The sequence below is a fragment of the Ambystoma mexicanum genome, chromosome 4q (assembly GCF_040938575.1).
Source record: "Ambystoma mexicanum isolate Mex_15411 chromosome 4q, UKY_AmexF1_1, whole genome shotgun sequence".
Lineage (NCBI taxonomy): Eukaryota > Metazoa > Chordata > Amphibia > Caudata > Ambystomatidae > Ambystoma > Ambystoma mexicanum.
In genome coordinates, this window is record NC_090928.1 from 80,178,324 (window position 1) to 80,198,825 (window position 20,502).

Here is a 20,502-nt window from a genome sequence, read left to right on the forward strand (position 1 = left end):
TTAAAAAAAAAGATTAGAAGCAAATCCAGAACTAATAAAACAGTATTTGAACAGTATTTGAAGGGAAAAAAAGAGGAGAAGAGGAAAAGAGGAAAAACTGAGGGGAAATAGAAGAAACTTCCACAGGAAATCAAATTAACCACGCTTTGATACTCCTAGGGGGCAACGTTTTTTCTTTTTTCTCTCCAGATCCCCAAACAGATATTTGCATAGATTTTATAGTTCTAATTTTCAGTCATCCAGCATCTTAACTACAGCAATTGTCTTTTGTTGGGATTGACCATCAATCAGGCTTTCCCAAAAATGGTTGTGTACCCAATGCGTTGATTCAAAAATGAACCTGCTGAAGAACTGTTGTCTGGAGTTTCTCGTGCCCTCACACTCCATCATCAGATGTTTGATTGATTGATTTTCTGGCTCAGCACAGGACTGACAGAGATTCAAGGCTAAGGCCCCCATTCCTCTTCTCGCTAGGATTTCCCCAGTGTGTAGTATGTTTAGTCTTAGTCTCAGAAATGTGTTCATCAGTCTCCAATCTGGGAATTTTATTAGATATTTACTGAGGAAGCCCAGTTTTCTTTCTGGCATTTGGAGAGGATTCGGATTAGGTCCTGATCTTATTTTCTCAAGAGTCTTGATCCAGTCCATTTCCTCCCATTTTTTTTGGCCTTTGTTGGGGTTTCCTCCAGCAATTATGAGTCTATGTCCGCACTCCCCCGCCACTCCTTCGCCAGCAAGTCTCGCCTACCCAAATGTTGAGAGTTACCTGCCTCCAGATGTTTTCTCATGTTTGCATATAATGAGTGGTCTTGGTTTGTTGTGATACGATGATGCAATACCATCAGTTTCCACCCTGCATGAGATTTTAGTGATCTAAGACCCAGTTCAAATCTGAGGTTGTCCATGGATAGACTCATTGGTAGATCCAGGGCATGCTTCCATAAGAGATTTTTTCCCTTGCCAAGACATGTTCCATAGCTGGGGTTTGGCTTCCAGACCATATAATAGACGGGGGTGACTTTGGCCTGGTAAAACTTGAGGACTGGTATGATCGAAAATTTACCATATTTCCAGAGAATTCTTTTCATCTGGGCTGCTAGTGGTTTTATTTTTGCCTCAAGATCTAACTCTACCATACAAATTGCTGGAGTGGCATAAATTGTGTAGCCCAGATAGACCAGGTCCTCCACTCTTGTAATCACCTCCCCCCAATTGACCACCTGGGGAAAACAATGTTTTTGTTCTTTTGCCTAAAAACCAAGACCTTTGATTTGTTTGGGTTTAAAGAAAGCCCATTTTCCACTGCATAATTGTAAATGCCATTAAGTAGACGTTGCAGGCCGATGGCCGTTTTGTCCAGAACCACCACATCTTCGGCGTAGGCCAGCCAGTGTATTTTCTTTCCATTTAAGGAAGGACTGGCCAATGCCAAGGGTGCTAGAAAGTCCCCCGTGTCAGATGTATACAAATTGAAAAATAGCGGAGCCCCGAGACAACCATGTCTCACCCCCCAGTTTACTCTCTCAGGTTCTGACAGATGACCCTCAGCATCTAGTCTCACTCTGATGTCGTTTTCCTTATGGAATTCAATGAGCATCGCCAGGAGCCCCTCTGGAATGCCTTTTGCTCTTAATTTCAACCAGAGCCTTCCCCTGTCCACTTGGTCGAATGGCCTTGAGAAATCAACCCAAGCACCGTACAGTTGTTCTCCCCCCTTTGCCTGTGTTTTTTCACTCAAGCGATTTAGTACCATGCCATTCACTGCCGTTGAGAGTCCCCTCCTGAACCCTGTTTGACACTTGGACAGAATTCCAACTTTTTTTTCCCATGCTTCCAGTTCCCCCAGCAGGATTTTCATAAAAATCTTGATGTCAATATCCAACAGGGCGATGGGGCAATAGTTTTTCACCGCCTCCCTATCGCCCCCCTTGAAAAGTGGGATAACTGTAGCGGTACGCCAAGATGACGGCAGTTGTTTCTTCGTCAGGATTTCCCTAAAGTGCCAATTAAGCAATTTTGCCCACAGAGCCGGACTACCCTTCAGGACTTGATAGGTCAAGCCATTAGGCCCTGCCGCTTTCAAGGATGAGGCCTTCATAATAAGATCTTCGATATCCGAGGCATTGAAATCAAGCCGCCATTCAGCCTTAGTGTTGTAATAGCACACTGTTCTTGCCGGTTGATCAAAAACTGAATTTAGGTATTTAATCCAATCACTCTCGGGTACCAGATTACAAAGTTCAGTTGTTTTCTCCCCCTCCATCTCGTGCATGGTATCCCAAAACCCCTTTGCGTCCCTCTTGCCCAGAACCTCTAGGATATGCTCTCCATCCTGTTGGAACCTTTTTACATTCTGTGCCACTGACCACTGTTTGTGCATGTTTTTTAGCAATCTTATTTGCGCCCCTTGTTCAATTTTGGCAACAGATGAATCTTTATTAAGATATTTTTTCTTTGCCATAGTTTCCTCATCGTAAACGTGCCGGTGGGCTTGTTTGGGCCCACCCCCATTAGGCTTCGGGGGACAAGTTTGCCAGATGAATTTAATAAAGCCTCCGGGAGAGCAGTTCTCCTTTTGCACGTCTTCTGATAAGGCTGACAGCCTTTCATTCAGGTAGGCTACCCCTGCTTTATATTTAAGTAGGCGAACTTTACCTTTTCAGGCTACTAGCCTCTGGGGATTACGTGGCAACATTTCTGATATAATTTCTGGGAAAAAGAGTTCCAACCTGAGATGGTCACTACCACCCCCTTCTTTTATGTTTAGATTTACTTTGTGTTCAAAAAGACCACCAGACAAAAAGAGATAGTCCAATATTGAGGCAGATGTGCCCTGAATCCTAGTTGGATTTGCTGGGATGTCACCTGGCAGACTCCCATTTGACATTTTCAGACCCCAATCATTTAACCACTCAACCCAGAGGTGACCATTTTTTCCCATTGGTATTCTCTGGTTTCTTAAGAGATCAATACATTGTGTGTTTAAATCGCACCCCCAGGATTATGTCAGCCCCTGGAAATGCCAACTTCATGTCTCCTAAAGCCTTGGCGAACACATCCAGGATACACGGAGCGCCATGCTTGAGGGATTCCAGTAGATATTACAAAAAATCATCACCCTGTCACATCCCCCATTTCTGAGTGTAGCTTTGCATAGTTGTAACCCTTGTATATTCACTTCAGCAGAGACAACGTCCTTAAATTTAGAGTTTTTAAAGGTGATAAGCAACCCCCCACTAGGCCTCCCTCTTGCTTTTTGTGCAGCCCCTTGAACTTCAATAAAGTACTCTTCTACTGCTATTGGGTTAACCAGCCAAGTCTCCTGCAACATTATGACATCCCTGCCTCAAAAAGATAATTCTTTATTGCCCTTGATGTGCAGTTATTTGGCCCCCGTTTGTTCCAACAGATAACTCTTAGCCCTTCATTTTCAAAGATGTTGAGAACCTAATCCCAGCTTCTGAAAGACCTCCCTTAGAATGCTTGGAAGTAGGGCTAGAGTATTATCCTTGCTGGAGACACTTGACGGTTCACAAGTACTCACAGTTTTCGGGGTTGGGGATTGAAGTTTAGCGGCCCCATCTTGACGTTGAACATTCTTTCCTACTGCCGGACTCAACAGCTGCAAGGGTTTCGGTTGGGTTCTTAAGACTAATAGGTCCAAGTTCTTTAAGTCCGATTTTGCTTCATCAATTGCAATGAAAACTTCCCTGGAGGCACAGCCCACTTCTGCCAGCAGTGGATTGTTGGGATCTGGGAATCTTACTGGTTCTATGTCTTTGCTGTTGATGAGAAACAGACTCAGTACTTTTTTAGGAGTGAAAGTATGGTCCCGCGATTTAGAAATTTTGCATGATTTTTTGCAGTTAGAGATAGCCAAATGATCGGCATCGCGAAATGTGATCCCGTAATGATATTTTCACCACGCTGCAGAGGAATTTGTTCCAATGACACAGAGGTTGCATGGGTCGAGATAACATTTTCTTCCAACAGTCTTGGCTTTTCTGAGACAGAGACTGGATCTCCCAAGCTCCTGAATTTGCCTTCACCCAGTTTTATTTCCACCGTCTGTGATGTGGTTTTAATCTGGGTTTGAGCGGAAACTTTTTTTAAAAAAATGGGGGCAATGTTTACATTAGTTTTTGGTTCTACAGTACTCCCATCCTTAACTGGGGATGATTTAGGCCCCAATTTCGGTCTGGCTTTGAGAAAAATGGGAGCTAATTTGAGGCCTTTCTTCAGATTTGATGAGGCTAGGGCCATTTCCTGCTTGTTCAGAGTTTTCTCTGTTTGAGATCCTCTCGATGTCACACTGAGTTTGGCCTCAATTATGTTAGGGCCAGTTTTCCTTACATATTCTGTAGCACACTGGGAGGCTCTTTCCTGATTATTTTTCTTCTTTACACCCGCCTTTTTTACCTGTGGGCTGTTCAATGAGTCAAGTTCGACTATTTCTTGATGCTCCTCTGCCACCGATGGTTGGGAGATTCCCACTTTCTTCAAGAAGGAATTGGTTTCTGAGTTCTTGTGTTTTACTTTCAATTGTTTCTTTGATTTTTTCCCCATTTTTCTGGTCTTCTTTTTCTTTGAGTCTTTTCAGGCTTCTGGCTTCCCTTTTCCAAACTTTTTTTCCACCTCGACTTGCACTTTGGGGATATACTTCTTTGTCCTCCACTCCTTGGGTATCCGTCTGATCTGTGGGTTTGGCTGAGGGGAGTTTTCCAACTATGTCCTCATCTGGGAACCCCTCTCCCACATTTGCCAGCCTCCAGAACTCCTCCAAAACCGACTCTGAAAGAGGGGTGTCATGCATCTGTTGATTATCCACCTCTTTTGGATAATTCAGAACCGACTCCAGTTGGTTTTGATTTAACAATTGGAGTTGAGTCAGTAAGGCTTGAGTCCAAATCCAATGAAGACCTGGCGGGCTCGTTGATCCCTTTGCGTCTTATGATAGGGCTTAAAGGTGTATCCTTGTCTCTATGAGCTTTCTTTTCACAAGTCTGACTTTTTTCTCTAAAATGCTCGTCTATTTTTTTCTGTATTTTAGTTGTAGTTATTGTGAATTCAAGACACTTTTTCCAATTGTCCGCCAATGTGAGTTGTACTTCCTGCCCACCACTGGGTCTTACCGGTGTAGAGAGGGGGAGAGGGAGGGGTCCACATGTACTTGCGCATGGACCTGCTGAGTCCCCTCCCCAGGAAGCGGGTCCTTCCTGGTGACTTCCAGTGGCCCCTTCGAGCCATGCACTAGAGGACTACTAGCCGTTTTGGGCTCCTCCCATTCTGGGGCTCTAAGATCGTCCTGAAGCGAGTTGCTCCGCAGCTTCATTGCCCTTCCAACACAGATCTAACTCAATGGCCGTATGTGCCCTCTTTTGTCGCCTCTACGAAGACTCCTCAATAACTCTCTCCACCCTCTTCCCCCTTCCCTTCAGTCTGTGATTTTATCCGTCAAATGAGTTAATGAGTTAATGAGGTTATGAGCCCCAGCGAGGTCTGTAAAACCCTGACCTCAGCCCAGTTCTAAATAGGTTCACCCACGCAGGTAAAAGGGGAAATAAGGATCTGTGCGGCTCAAAAGACAGATTGCCCGCAGACACCGCACAGACTTCAAGCGGGCTCCCGTTCATGGAGGCAGACTTCTAAATTTGGTTCACCCACGCGGGGACAAAAGAAACAAAGATCTGTGCGGCTCAAAGGCCGATTGCCCGCAGTCACTGCACAGACTTCAAGCGGGCCCCCGTTCACGGGAACAGACTTCTTGTAGACCAGCTGAATCAAATTTTGCTCGGGTTACTGGTCCAACACCGAGACTCAAAAGATGAAACAAAAGTAAGAGAAGACTTGTTTACTTATCAGCTTCGCCAACAGAGTTCAGGTTTCCTGGGTAAATTACAGAACAGTCAAGCAGTAATAACAACGGCAATAGCGTTCAATGTGTTCAGTCCAAGAAATATCAATACTGGAGAGCGTCCAAATTGCAGATCGAGCTAGATGTTACCTGGCAGTAGAGAGGCAAAGGAAGACTCCTGACCCTGCCTCCGCCGGCTGCACGGACTGCACAGACTGCGTCCACTCTCACACCACTCCGCTCCGTGGTCCTGTGAGTTTTTAACTTTTCCATCTAAAGCAATGGTGAACAGCGAAGAGGGACTCCAAAAAGGGCAGCAGCACCAATTTCCACACGCAAAGAGTCGGGGACTGCACAGACTGCGTCAACTCTCACACCACTCCGCTCCGCGGTCCTGTGAGTTTTTAACTGTTCCACCTCCAGCAATGGTGAACAGCGAAGAGGGACTCTAAAATGGGCAGCAGCACCAATTTCCACATGCAAAGAGTCAGGTACTGCACAGACTGCGTCCACTCTCACACCACTCCGCTCTGCGGTCCTGTGAGTTTTTAACTGTTCCACCTCCAGCAATGGTGAACAGTGAAGAGGGACTCCAAAAAAGGGCAGCAGCACCAATTTCCACACGCAAAGAGTCAGGGACTGCACAGACTGTGTCCACTCTCACACCACTCCCATTGTTACAGTTCATCTTTGTAACAATGCCCCAAAACCTCCACTGCATAAATCAGGTGGGAACGATCTTACCAGTGTATAACAATATCACAGTGTTAATAGAGCATCCACCATTCCTCCCAATGAATGCACTAATTGACTGTTCAAGTTTCATACACTTGTGTTTGGTATCGAGCCAGTGAGGAGAGCAGCTCAGATTTTCATTAATTATGGTCCCTAAATATTTAAAGTTTTTAACCTGTTCAACTGGCGCATTATTAAATGTCCAAATCAGGCACATTTTCTTCTTGGCCTTGCCAGTGAAAGCCATTACCTTAGTTTTTGTAATATTAACTCGTAATCCATTCAGTTCCACATACACTGATAAAGCATCTAACATACTATGATGGACTTTAGGTGTATGGTCAAGTAAAAGCAAGTCACCAGCATAGCCTAGCCAACTGACTTTTAGAGAGCCGACTTTTACTGGGTAATGGTTCACATTGCTAAAGGCTGTAGATAAGTAAGCCAAATATAAATTAAACAATGTTGCTGCTACAATACAACCTTGTTTGACTCCTCTGCAGGTGCTTATCGATCTGGATAGTTTGCCCTTTCCATCAATGCTAACCTTTACAGAGGAATCATGCAATTATGCAATAACATTAGCATCTGTAACAGGCCATGTGGGATATTCCAAATGACACGTTTCTTCCAAAGCCAGTTCCGCATAATGGTATGAAATGCTGGGCTAAAGTCTATAAAGGCTCCATACACAGCCATCTGCCGGATCTTGCGTGCATATTCTACTGCTGTCACTAAAATCATAAGGTTATGGGTGGTATTCGATCTGGCGCGAAAGCCGATTTGATTGTGGGGGAGAATATTATTTTCATTAATCCAGTCTGTCAATTCTCGAAGCAATACTTTAGCAAATATTTTGCCAGAAATATCAAGCATTGCTAGTAGCTGGTAATTAGCTGATTTGACCAAAGCCTTTTTTGTAGACCAGTGGAATCATGCTCTCATTCCAACTCGATGGTAGCACTCCACAGTTTCCAATATGGTTAAATACAATAGATAGAGCCTTTGCCCATTTACTAGGGGTATCGGGTAATACTATCCCTATATGTATGGTTGCCGTATATAATGTTGCCGGGAAAAGGTTGTGGCGATATTGTATAGGTGACCATATATATAGGGAGAGGGGAAGGCAGGGGTTGCGGGGGTGTCCCACACTCCCCATGAAAAATAAACAAGGTTTGGGGGCTGCAGGGGTGTACCCTGCATGTTCCATGTAATAATGTCCCCACAAAAAACAGCAATTTTTCCGCGTTTTATTTGCATGGCGAATTTTTGCGGGGACATTATTACATGGAACCTTTACTAGGTGCTAGTTTAATAAGGCTATTGCACATTCCATCGGGACCAGCAGCGTAGGAGTTATTTAATTTCTCAATGATATCGATAAGCTCTGGCACTGATGTTTTGCATCTCCAATGTTCAGACGGTACCTGAATAATCGGGCCAAGGGGTAGCCTGGCCCAGAGAGTAGATTATATGTGTTTTATCCACTCTGTTTCCGACACACTGTTGATCACGAAGCCCTTTCTCTTCATACCTCTTAGAACTGTCCATATCTCATTCGAGTTGCCCACAGAAGCATGGTATGCTATCCTTCACTATACATCAAGGGCACATTCACTATGGTGCAATCTTAGGCACCTACCGTAATCACCTTTGAGTGCTTTAATCATTATAGGCATTTCAGTTGTACTTTTTGTATGAGGTGCAGAAGAAAGGGCAACAGCTGTTTGCTCTCAATAGTTTTTTGGCTCTTAGAATTGTGAATCCGGTCAGCGCAGACATATCATTAAGAACTTTGTATGCTCAACAGTTCCGATTAAACCCATATACAGGGTTGCTTGAGGCTTCAACATGGTAATCAAAAAAAGTGATATCTGAAACAAAATAACCAAGTTGAAAAGTTCAAAAGCCCCAGGCCCGAACGGATTAGCAAACCTAGGGGGTCCTAGACATTATGGGAAAAAAATTTGCTCCCGCCTATAGCCCAAAACACTGGACGGATTTACACCAAATTTGCGGCAGGAGCGGCGGCTTGGTCCCGAAAGCGTACTTTTTTTATTTGGTGTAAATCTGTCCAGTAGTTTTTGACAAAAATCTAAGTGAATGAAATTAGTGATATCTGTGTCCGCTTCGCAGACACACTTCCCTGTTCGCTCCGCGGACAAGACAGGGATTGGGCAAGCGGCTTGCGTGATGTCCATGGACATGTGACGTGCTCTCCCATTGGTTGCGGTGAAGCGCGCAGTGAGTCGTATTTTCAGTGACGCCCGCCATCTTAGTTTATCGTTCGTATTGAGGCAACAGAGACCCTGCATACAACCCGTCCCGGGCTGCTGCAGACTGCCAGGAGACACGCTATCCCCACACGGTGGCCTGCGGTGGGCCAAGTAGCCGATATCCCGTTCCCCCCATCCCCTGCTCATGACCCATGTCTCTCTCTTGTTCCCCCCACCTCCCCTGCTCATGGCCCGTGTCTCTCTCTTGTTCCCTCCCACCCCCCTCTCAAGCCCCGTGTCTCCCTCCTTTTCCCCTCCACCCCCCTCTCATGCCCCTTGTCTCCGCTGTTCCCCCTCACCCCCCGCTCATGCCCCATGTCTCCCTCTTGTTCCCCCCACCCCCCGCTCATGGCCCGTGTCTCCCTCCTTTTCCCCCACCCGCCGCTCATGCCCCTTGTCTCCCCTGTTCCCCCCACCCCCCGCTCATGCCCCGTGTCTCCCTCCCGTTCCCCCCAGCCCCTGCTCACACCCCGTGTCACCCCTGTCCCCCCACCCCCCGCTCATGCCCCAGGTCTCCCCCGTTCCCCCCCACCCCCGCTCATGCCCTGTTTCTACCTCCATTCCCCCACAGCACCCGCTCATGCCCTGTGTCTCCCTCCTTTTTCCCCCCACCCCCCACTGATGCCCTGTTGTGTTCTCTTTATACACCCCGCCTTCCCTTTCCATGGTGGCCATCTTGGTAAAAGATTTTCCTTCCTACACTGGGACGCCGCAGGCGTAACGGTTTGGGAAGAAATATCTTTTTTTACCACCCGGGGTTCCCACTTTGAGGACCTAGGATGCTAGTGGTCTTCATCTATTGAAAAGGACGTTATGGTTACGTTGCACTAATAAAAACCTATGAAATTCAGTTAAAAAAAATGTGTTACAGGGACGTTATGGTTAAGCTGCACTAATAAAAACCTATGAAATTCAATGAAAAAACTTTGTTAAAGGGATGTTATGGTTAAGTTGCCCTAATAAAAACCTATGAAATTCATTGAAAAAACTTTGTTAAAGGGACGTTGTGGTTAAGTTGCACTACTAAAAACCTATGAAATTCAGTGAAAAAAACGTTAAAGGGACACTATGGTTAAGTTGCGCTACTAAAAACCTATGAGACGTTATGGTTCCAAGTAAAACCGAAAAACCCCTGAAATTCACCAGTTATGGTAAGCTAAGCAACCATAACTCGCGCCACCACCGTGCACTGCTCATTACATGTGTGATGTCATCTTTGATGTCGTGGGTGTTAGTCTTAGCAGTGCACGGTGGTGGCGCGAGTTATGGTTCCTTAGCTTACCATAACTGGCGAATTTCAGGGGTTTTTCGGTTTTACTTGGAACCATAACGCCCCTTTAACAAAGTTTTTTCACTGAATTTCATAGGTTTTTAGTAGCGCAACTTAACCATAACGTCCCTTTAACAAAGTTTTTTCATTGAATATATATATATATATATATATCTATATATATATATTTTCTCCTTAAACAATTCTCCAGTCCTTTCTGTGACCACCAACAGCTAGTATTTGTACAAACTAGCTAACTGCTCCTTAGGCCAACCTAATTTTGCATGGTTGAACAGGGGTAGCTATTGACTCATCTCTGTTTTTCCCAGTGTTCCCAACTGCCACAGGTGCACACAATCAACACAGGTGGTGGCAATGGAGTCTGGCCCAGCACAAAAGGAGCACACCCACACACCACACCCCTCACCACACCAAAATGATTCCACTTGTAGTAGCAATACTGGGGCTGGAGGACATGCTTGCATTGCTACACCAGCAACAACAACAGGCACCACAAAGGAGACGCAGGAAGAGAAGGAGGGTGAGACAGGCCCAGCAAGCCCCACCAGTGCAGCCAGTGGTACCACGCAGGCAGCCCCCAATCCCTTGCATCAGGCCCAGTCCATTCAACCTAACCCCTGAGCAGATCCACACCTTGTACCGTCTGGACCGGGACACCATCACCACCATTGTGGACATGATACATGACGACATCGTCAGCCTGATTGAAATACACACCGCCATCCCACCTCTACTGAAGGCAGTGTCTGTGCTCCACCTCCTGGCCATAGGCACCTACCAGCACACAGTGGGGCACATGCATGGCATATCACAAACCTTATTTTCTCACATGCTGAACCAAGTGCTGGGTGCCCTCCTGAAGCACACAAGGGACTACATATCCCTACCACGCACTCCCCAGGAGATCTTTGACACAAAAGTTGGTTTCCATGCACTGGCAGGCATGCCAAATAGTATTGGTGCACTTGACTGCACCCATGTGGAATTGGTGGTCCCGTATGCTACATAGGTGGTGTACCGCATTCGTAAGCTATATCACTCTATCAATTTACAGATGGTATGTGACTCCAGCAAGATCATCACACATTGTTGTGCCCGATTTCCCGGATCAACTCATGACTCAATGGTCCTGCGCAACTCCACGCTACCACGCTACATGGAGCGACATGCAGGACGACATGCCTGGCTGCTTAGTAATAGCAGGACAGGCACATGGCAGTGAAATGGGGGGAGAGATGCACACACCACCATGGTGTCATTGTTGTGTTGACAGCACAATGTGCACATCCCAAAACACTGTGCGCCAAAGCATCCCAAACTGAACCTGACAACCAATTCCCATAGCAATTAAGTAAACTGCACACCTATCACAACATGCCATACTTAAAACTACCCCACATCCCACAACACGTTCAGCACCCATCATCGGAAATCACCATCCGTAATACTATCCAGCAACATGCCGTGAGTATTCACAATGTAAATGTCGGCAGCAAATCACTACACAGGACAAGCATCCATGTGAGTGCACATAACAAAAGCACCAAGGGAATCCACTGCTTGTCATAGGGCCACCGCCACAGTAGTGCAGCATGTCACCATGGGAATAATCAGCGCTGAATGCCAAATAATGGAGAGACTACTGCCAACGCTGCCAGTCAGAAATACTTACAGAACACTACACATCACATATATATCACAAACACAGCGGTATGCGTCCACAATGCATAAGCAACATCAAGGCAGTGTACAGCGTGTATCATCTTGAAGATGCAATGCACACCATAAGACCATGGCAGAGCAGACATTGAGGGAATGAAAAATGTGTGCATACAACCAGGGACATGTGCATGTGACCAACAAATATCTGCAGGCATGTGTGATAAGAACAGCTGTCCATCATGAATCGACTACGACTAACAGGTACCTTATTTTGCTCCCATGCAGGTGATAGTGGCTATCCCTTGAAGCCGTGGCTCCTCACCCCTGTCCGAAACCCGCATAACAGGCACGAGGAGGACTACAATCGTTCCTATACCCGTGCCCGTGTGGTCATCGAGCAGACCTTTGGCCTGTTGAAGGCACGTTTTCGCTGTCTTAGCAGGTCGGGTGGGGCACTCCTCTACAGGCATGAGAAAGTGCCCAAGATCATCATGGCATGTGTCCTGCTGCACAACACGTGTATCCGACGGAACGAACCCCTGACATTGAACTGCAACCACTAGGTGATGATGAATGGGATGAAGAAGATGTGGCCACACACCATCGCGGTGCCGATGCACAGGAGGGTTGTGCTGTGCGCCAGTCTGTGATTGGACAATATTTATAAGATACATGGGTGCAGAGGGTGACATGAATGTGGGACAGAGGGCACTGGGTGTGGGAGTACATGCACTGTATAGCAATAAATGACACATATGCAATAAGGAATGTCCACTCACTCAAGTATTTTTTCTGCTACACAACAGATGCATTAAACTGTTAAATTGTACAAAGTGCTCAAACCCTCCACCTCAAACACACCCTCTGCCCATCCCCCTCCCCCCGCAACTCCCCCACACACCCTCTCCCCCCTCCGGCTCCACCCATAACTCCCCCACACACCCTCTCCCCCACAACTCCCCCACACATGGTGTCCAAGCAAATGCTGCAGGTGTCAGCGTCTATTGCCTTCATCAGGCTGCCCCATCTACATTTGTCTACTTTCCGAACCTGGTGGCGGCATGTCTGATCGACGCAAGGTGAGTGCTGACCGGCAAAGGGGGCTGGTTTGAGTGGAGCTCCTTGATGCGGTGCCTGCCTGCTCCTGTCTGGGGGCAGTACGCTCTGCCTCCATGGAATCCGCTATGTGGGAAAGGACCTGCCTCAGAGCAGACACCTCCTCGCAGATCCGTGTGGTACTGGCCTCTATTGCCTGTCTCAGGGAGGCAGTGTTGTCCCACCCCTCCTTCCGTGCCTGGACACCGTCGGACACAAACTACCTGACAAGGGCAGTCAGCTCCTCCTGGTGCTGCACCGAATGTTCCATCAGCGCCACCCCACCCCGGACACTTGTGGAGGTGGATACTGCATGTGTGACATTTGCAAAGTCGCGTGGCACCTCTGTGGGGCTCATGCTCCCTTGCCCTGGCTCCCCTCCAGACAGCTCCTGTGTACTGTCATAGGTGGAGTACAAAGGTGTGACCTGGAGTGATGGTGGGGGACTGGGTGTGACAAAGTATGTCTGACGAGTCATCCACCACAGGGACACACACCTGTCGTTGATTCTGCACATCAGAGTCCGTCTGGGGTGCCGTGGCTGCTGCCTCCCCAACAGAGGTGTTCGCAGCTGAAAGTGCCCCATCGGCCACTGTCTCCAGTGCAGGCGACAATGATGTTGTGGGGACTGTAACGGTCGTAGTGGCCCTTAGCCGCACCAGTGCCGTGGCATCCTGTGCCTGTCGTGGCTTGGCTGGCCCTTTCGATGTCGAAGGCCTGTTGCCTTCTTCTCTGCGCCTAGCCCTCTTCCGGGGAGTTGTTGCCTGTGCGGCCGAGTCCCGGGCCTCGCTGTCAGTATCAGAGCCTGTGGGGGACCGAGAGAGGAACGGCATCAGTGATGGTTCTACATGCATCATGCATACATTGGTATTATTGCTGTTGTACACATTAGAGGGGATTAGGTATTGGAGTTTTGACATTCACATTGCTTGATATATGGGTGGAGCATGCAGGCATCTGTCAGGTTCACACATGTTGGAGCTAGCCTATGCTGTGTGACATGCATTTCAATTGTGGACTGCGTGCAGTGTGACTAATGATGTTTTCATATTTGTGTTGTGTGTTTCAGGTATGGCATTGCCATGCTGCATGCATGTGGATGTGTCAGTGCTGAGGACGGCATCTAGGCAGGGATGTTTCCATGTGTATGTAATGGGCCATGCATTGCCTCTTGGGACAGACAAATTGGTGGACTATCATCATACTTTGCATTACAGTGTTTTCTTAGGACACTCACCTCCATCCGTCGATGAGGTGGCGCCACGTTCCATCTCGCCAACACCTTCTATTGCCTTGATGCCAATAGTGCTGGCGCAGATTTCCTCGCACTGGCTTAGCTTGATAGGGGTGCTGGGACCACCGCCAGTAGCCAGGCCCTGGCTCCGGTTGGCCGACATTATGATCCTTACTCTCAGGCGCAGGTCGTCCCACCGTTTGCGCACATCCTTGAATGTGCGGGGGGTGTTGCCTACTACACTGACTGTTTGGGCAACAAGTTGCCAGATCTCCTTCTTAATCTGTACCTCTCTCTTGAGGTTGTTGGCAAACACAACCTCAGCATTATCTGCCAGTGTCTCAGCGAGCATTTTCAACTCGTCCTCCGTAAAGCGCTCTTTGCGCTGGCAGGTTGCGCCTTTTTTGACAGCCTTAGGCATGATACTGTTGCTGATGGTCTTTTTCTGCAGTTGGAAATAGGCTCCAGGTCCTATGTAGTGAGGATGACAATGGATTGTGTTTTTCAATATGGCCGCCGCGCTCTTTCCTGTTCCGGCGCAATGACGCTACTTCCGGTTCTGCTTATTAGCGGGCACCGCTATTAGCAGTTCCCGCTAATAGCAGTGGCCGCTATTAGCGGTGCCCGCTAATGCCGTATCCATTGATGCCGGTCACGTTATTTAGGGGAGGACGGCGACGGTAGTGCTGTCTGCGCTTTCCATGATGCCGCTAAGGGGCTTTTTTGGGACTTTAGCGGCATGCCGGTACTGTCGATACCGGCATGCCGCTACGCTCGTGCACGCGAACTCGTAATATCCCACTATTAGCGCGCTCTTTCCTACACGGAGACAGTATTTTCTCCATGCCGGTAAAAACGTTTTTTTACCTCCAACCTCGTAATGACCCCCTAGAGTTAAAAAAAGATCCAGAGCTGTGGGATGCTATATTGGAGATTTTGCTCAATAAGGTTTGTACAGTGGGTGCAATACCAGCATCCTGGAAGAAAGTTTAATTCATTCTGGTCTTTAAAAAAGGAAAACGTACAGACCCAGCTAATTACAGGTTGCTTTCTCTCCTAGATGTCACAGGCAAGCTATTTGCATTTTTTTGCTTGATGAAGTACAAAAATGGTCAGAGTCCATTCTGGACAGGTTTCAGACTGGTTTTAGACAGTGCTCTGGGGTAGCACACAATCTCAGCCTTATGGACAGGCTGATAACTCATGAATCGAAAAAAAAAAGCCTGGGATTGTCTGCAGTACTGGTGGACTTCCGTGCGGCTTTCGATTCTGTTTGTCAGAGAGTGTGGCAAAAAATTGAAAAATTGGATGTTCTGGTTCTATATGAAGTGCCATCAAAAATCTTTACGTGAACACTTGCGTTCAGGTGAGGTTGGACAACAGGCAATCCATCACGGAACCCATAGATACCTACTCTTTAACCTCTTCTTGGCGGCCCTACCAGGTAGATTGGCTGGGATAGCAAACTGTCCTCTTAAACTGCGTAATGAGCACTGTCAGGTAATTACTTATGCTGATGATTTTGTCTTGTTGGACCACACCTTCTCAGGCCTAAGCCGGATTGCGAAGGCTCTATGGAAGTAGGCAGAGCTAAATTCTCTGAAAATAAACGTGGCCAAGACGAAATTGATGCTATTCTCAGCCAAGAGTCCCCTCTGGCCACACTTGATAATAAATGAGGAGGTTAGATTCTGGGGCTGCCTAGCTGCATTAACATGCTGATAATCCGCCTAGAGTTGGGGTTGCTTTCTCGATCTGCTACGGTACAGAAAAAAACATATATACTTATATTTATATTTACAGAGTAAATTGGCCTCACAAACCCACTTCTTCCACCTAACTTGCTCAGAGGCTAGAAGGAATGGATGGAAGTCCGAATTCGAATTAGAGGTATTCAGATGCTTTGATGAACTTGGCTGGTGCCCCAATTGGGAGTTAACTTTAAACAAAGTAAAGAAGGAAATAGGTAGAAAAATCGACCTGTGGGATTGGGGCAAACATACGGATTTGTATTGGAAATGTTATATTGGTACTTAAAACCACAACCATTCTCAATTATATGCCCCCTCTAAAAACGTACGTCGATTCATCTTGCGGCTCCGTTTAAATAACCTCCTGGTACTCTTGGTTGTGGGATGCAGAAATAAGATTCAGAAAACAGAAAGATATTGCCGCTTGTGCTGTAACCTTTTGGTGATGGAGACTTCTTAACATGTCCTGATGGAATGTCCCAAACTGGGTGTAATTTACACAAAATATCTGGGTGAATATGTGCACCACTTAGATTCCATCTCGAGTAAGCAATTTTGGTTGAGATGTTTAAACAATGAGAACAGATCATTACAACTGAATCTATATCGAGCATGGCTAACTATTGACAAGCATTGGCAGATAACATTGAGAAACCTAAATACAAATACAGATGCTGAAAACCCCAGCCAAATTGAGGATTAAGACAAACTACTGCCAAATTACAACCCACAGCAGCGAATTAGTGTGGTGTAGCAGTTTAGCCCCAAAAGTAGTGAAATGTGATCTTGGCTTAAGTGTAACACAGAGTGCCCTATTTGGATCAAGTAATAAAACATAATAAGAATTTTACATTTTTTATTTAATTTTATTTAAATTTCGTGCGTTATCTGTTGAATGTATAATTACTGTATAGATGTACTTTTTATTGATTGTTTTGTTATTTTAATGTTGAAAAATGTGTGTAAAGTTTTATACTAAAACACAATAAAACGAAAATGAAAATGAAGCTGCCAACAGGGGTGTTAAACCGGGTTGCTACTGCTCCCTCTTCTGTTGAACATATACTTGTCTGACTTGCCTGACATATCGAGAGAAATTCAAAAACTGCTCTCCTAGACTAGCCTGTGTAAAAATATGATGCCTCTCGTATGCAGATGCTCTTGTGATCTTAGATCACACTTACGCAGGGACAATAATGGTATTGGATGGCCTTTATAAATACGAAGACCAAAATGGTCTATTAACTTTGAAAAAACAAAAATGGTGCATTTTTCCACTATGAGAACTAGAAAACCATTTGTTGTTTACAGGAACTGTATTGATTATGTTGCGAATTACAGCTACTTGGGTATTGATCTGACTATAAGTGGTGACTACGCAGAGATAATCTCAGCCAAAAGTTGGAAGGCAGTGGTGTTGACATCTCTCATTGCCAAATTTGCAGCCGGGTCATCAGGCTTCAGCCTTGTGGGTATCCTGACATGGTACAAACAATGCTTCTGTGCCATTCTGCTTTATGGCCTAGAGGCATTAATGATATGGGACCTCACTTGGCTGAAGGTAATCGAGGGAACGTTTTGGAGGAGGAAGCTCAGCATGACTCTGTGCATCTCCATTGAGCCACTCAATTTAGAACTTGGCTTGATATCATCGCCTGCTATGGCTCTAAAACGGAGAGGTCTCCCGAATATAAAATCGAGGACCGAGCCAAAATGTCCCTTATTAAAGCTTTTGCGAGATATATCTGAAGTTGGGCAACCACAGACCTTTACTGTATTAATGTGAGCCACTTTTGAGTGGACTAATTGGCGTCCCAATTCGGGGCGTGAATATTTTGAGCTAGAGAAACAATTCACCCTCAAATTAGAAAAATGGGACTAGATGAATAACTTCGACCATTTGGATAGCCTAAAAACGTATAAACCCTTAGTAGGGGTTGTCCATGAATTTAAGAAGCCTCAGAGGTATCTTCTGCAATGTCTGGATCCTAGTTTGCAAATTAACAAGGGGGGTCCTGGGAGTCCCTCTGCCAAACATTAGTCCTGGTTACGAGAGACTTACCCAGAGTCTTTAGCTCCTAGTTTGCACAGATTTATATTACTTCTGCGCACTAATCGGCTGCCTGTTCTGTCAGTGACAGGGCCTGAAAAAGGTATTGCCAATTTAGAAAGAAGATGTCGTATTTGTAAATTAGTAACTATGGAGGAAACTGCGAAGCATGTGTTAAAGGAATGCAGGGAAAAGGGGTCTCTGTATAAATCGTTACTGGGAGGTTTTGTGAATAGTTGCGACAGTATTGGAGACGATAACATCTGGCAGCATTGTTTGAATACTGAGAATAAGGCCCTGCACATTTCATTATATTGTATATGGAAGCAGATAAAGTGTTCCTTGATGAATGAATAATAGATCAGATTACATTTTAAGCTGAAGGTTACTAGAATGTATTTAAAATGAAAGGTGAAGGGTTTTTATAAATGGTTATGAATTAATTTTAAGTGATTATGAATTATGAATGCGTAGTATATGAATAAGAATGGGAATGTGTGCAATGTTTTATAGTTTTCTACTTATAGATGTCGTATATATTTTTCGTGAATACGTGTACGTAAGATTCTAGGAATTTGAAGCATTGGGAAAATATGGTATTGTATTGTATATTAAATGTTATGTAATTTATATGTGGTAGGACTGCTGGCATGACTCCAACCTAGCCGCTCTGAAACGCAAGTGCAGAGTTGCTGAACGGAAGTGGAAGGCATCAAACACCTCCACTGACAAACTGCCCTGTAGCCTACTCCAAAGGCACTACTGTCTGTCTCTCTCTGCTCCAAGAAGAGGGCCCATACCCAAGCCTTCATCTCTCTGGCCACCAACAACACGGCTGAACTCTTTAAAACATGTAAGGAACTCGACAATCCTACTGCAGTTTCCACCTCTCCTCTTCAATCCTCAGCCGTCTGTACTGCACAAGCCTACCATTTCACTACCGAAAACTCAGGACATCCTATTCTCACTCTCCTCTACCCTCCTTCCTACTCCCACACCTTGGCGCTCCTCTCTCCCTCCCCTATACTCTCTTCTTTCTTGCCCATAGCACCAGATGAGGTCTCTAAAGCTGTCCGCTCCATGAAAGTGTCCTCCAAACAGGTGCTCCCTGCTCCTCCAGAACTATCAAGGACAACATCTCCACTCTTGCTCCTGCCTTGTTCGATTTCTGTAACCATTCTTTTGTGACAGGCTCTTTCCCACGTTACCTCAAGCACGCCCTCCTTGTGCACTCTTTCCTAAAAAAGCCTTCCGCCGACCCCTTCTGCCCGGCTAACTACCGCCCTATCTCTACTACCCCCTTCTTGGGAAAACTCTTGGAGGAGTTGGTCATCTTCCAACTGACCCGCCACTCTAAATCTGTTGGCTGTCTCCATGACCACCAGTCTTGCTTCAGAGCATCCAGAGGCATGGAATCTGCTCTCCTGAACACCTGAAGTCCTGTTCTCAAACCTTGATTCAAACTCCCCCTCTGTTCTTATCCTCCTTGATCTTTCCTCTGCCTTTGGCATAGTAAATCGTGCCACCCTATTAAAGCGGCTCCACAACACCCTTGGTATCTCAGACCTTGCACTGGATTGGTTGACCTCCTTCCTTTTTAATTGACCCTCCCAGGTGAAACTGGGCCCCTTCATCTCTTCCACCTCTCACTCTACCTGTGGCGTCCAGCAAGGCTCTATCCTATCGCTGTGGTCTTCAACATCTACCTTGCCCCTTTGGCCCACTTGATTTCCTCCTTCTCTCCTCATTTCCATTGTTATGCTGATGATACCCAGCTCTCCTTCAAGCCCCCCACCCACTTCCTCTTCCCCCACTCTCATTCCTGACTATCTGACTGCTATTCAGGCATGCTGCTCGGCTAATGATCTCTATCTTAATGCCATTAAGACTGAAATCCTTTTGATTGTAACAGGGTCCCCTGCTCCCTCCTTCCCTCCCTCTGGCCACCCTCCTTGGGTCCCTTTCCCTCACCATCTAGTGAGTCAAAAAACCTTGTTGTCATCTTGGACTCTGCTCTCTCCTTCTCCGCTCACATTACGGACCTTGCCAAGAAGGCCCACTTTAGCTTCACCTCCTAAGAGGTATTCTCCCCTTCCTTACATTCCCCCAGAAGTTCAATGTCTCAAGTGCTCTGGTACTATCTATTTAGGCTGCACTACTGCAATAGCCTCTTCCTCAATCTACCTCTTTCCACTCCATAGGGCACACTCCATAGGGCTCAATGGGAATGGGGAGGCCGGTAGCACTGGCATCATTCCGAATGGTGCCGGTGCTAACGGCAGTGTTTGCTTGCGGGTGCTGGTATGCCAGCCAGGTCCGACCTGGTGGGTGAAAAGGCACCCGCAAGCAGAACTCTTAGTTTGCCGGTCCGGTAACTACAGTACCAGCAAGCTTACCGGTGGCTTTAAATGAGAACATTAAATTTGATTTTGCTATTGAGAAAGCATGCACCGCAGGCAGTGTATCAAAGTAGCAAAAACGGAATAGGACAAAATAACCTAAGCCAAAATTACCGACCTCACCAAAAGACCTAAAACACACACCACAAAAC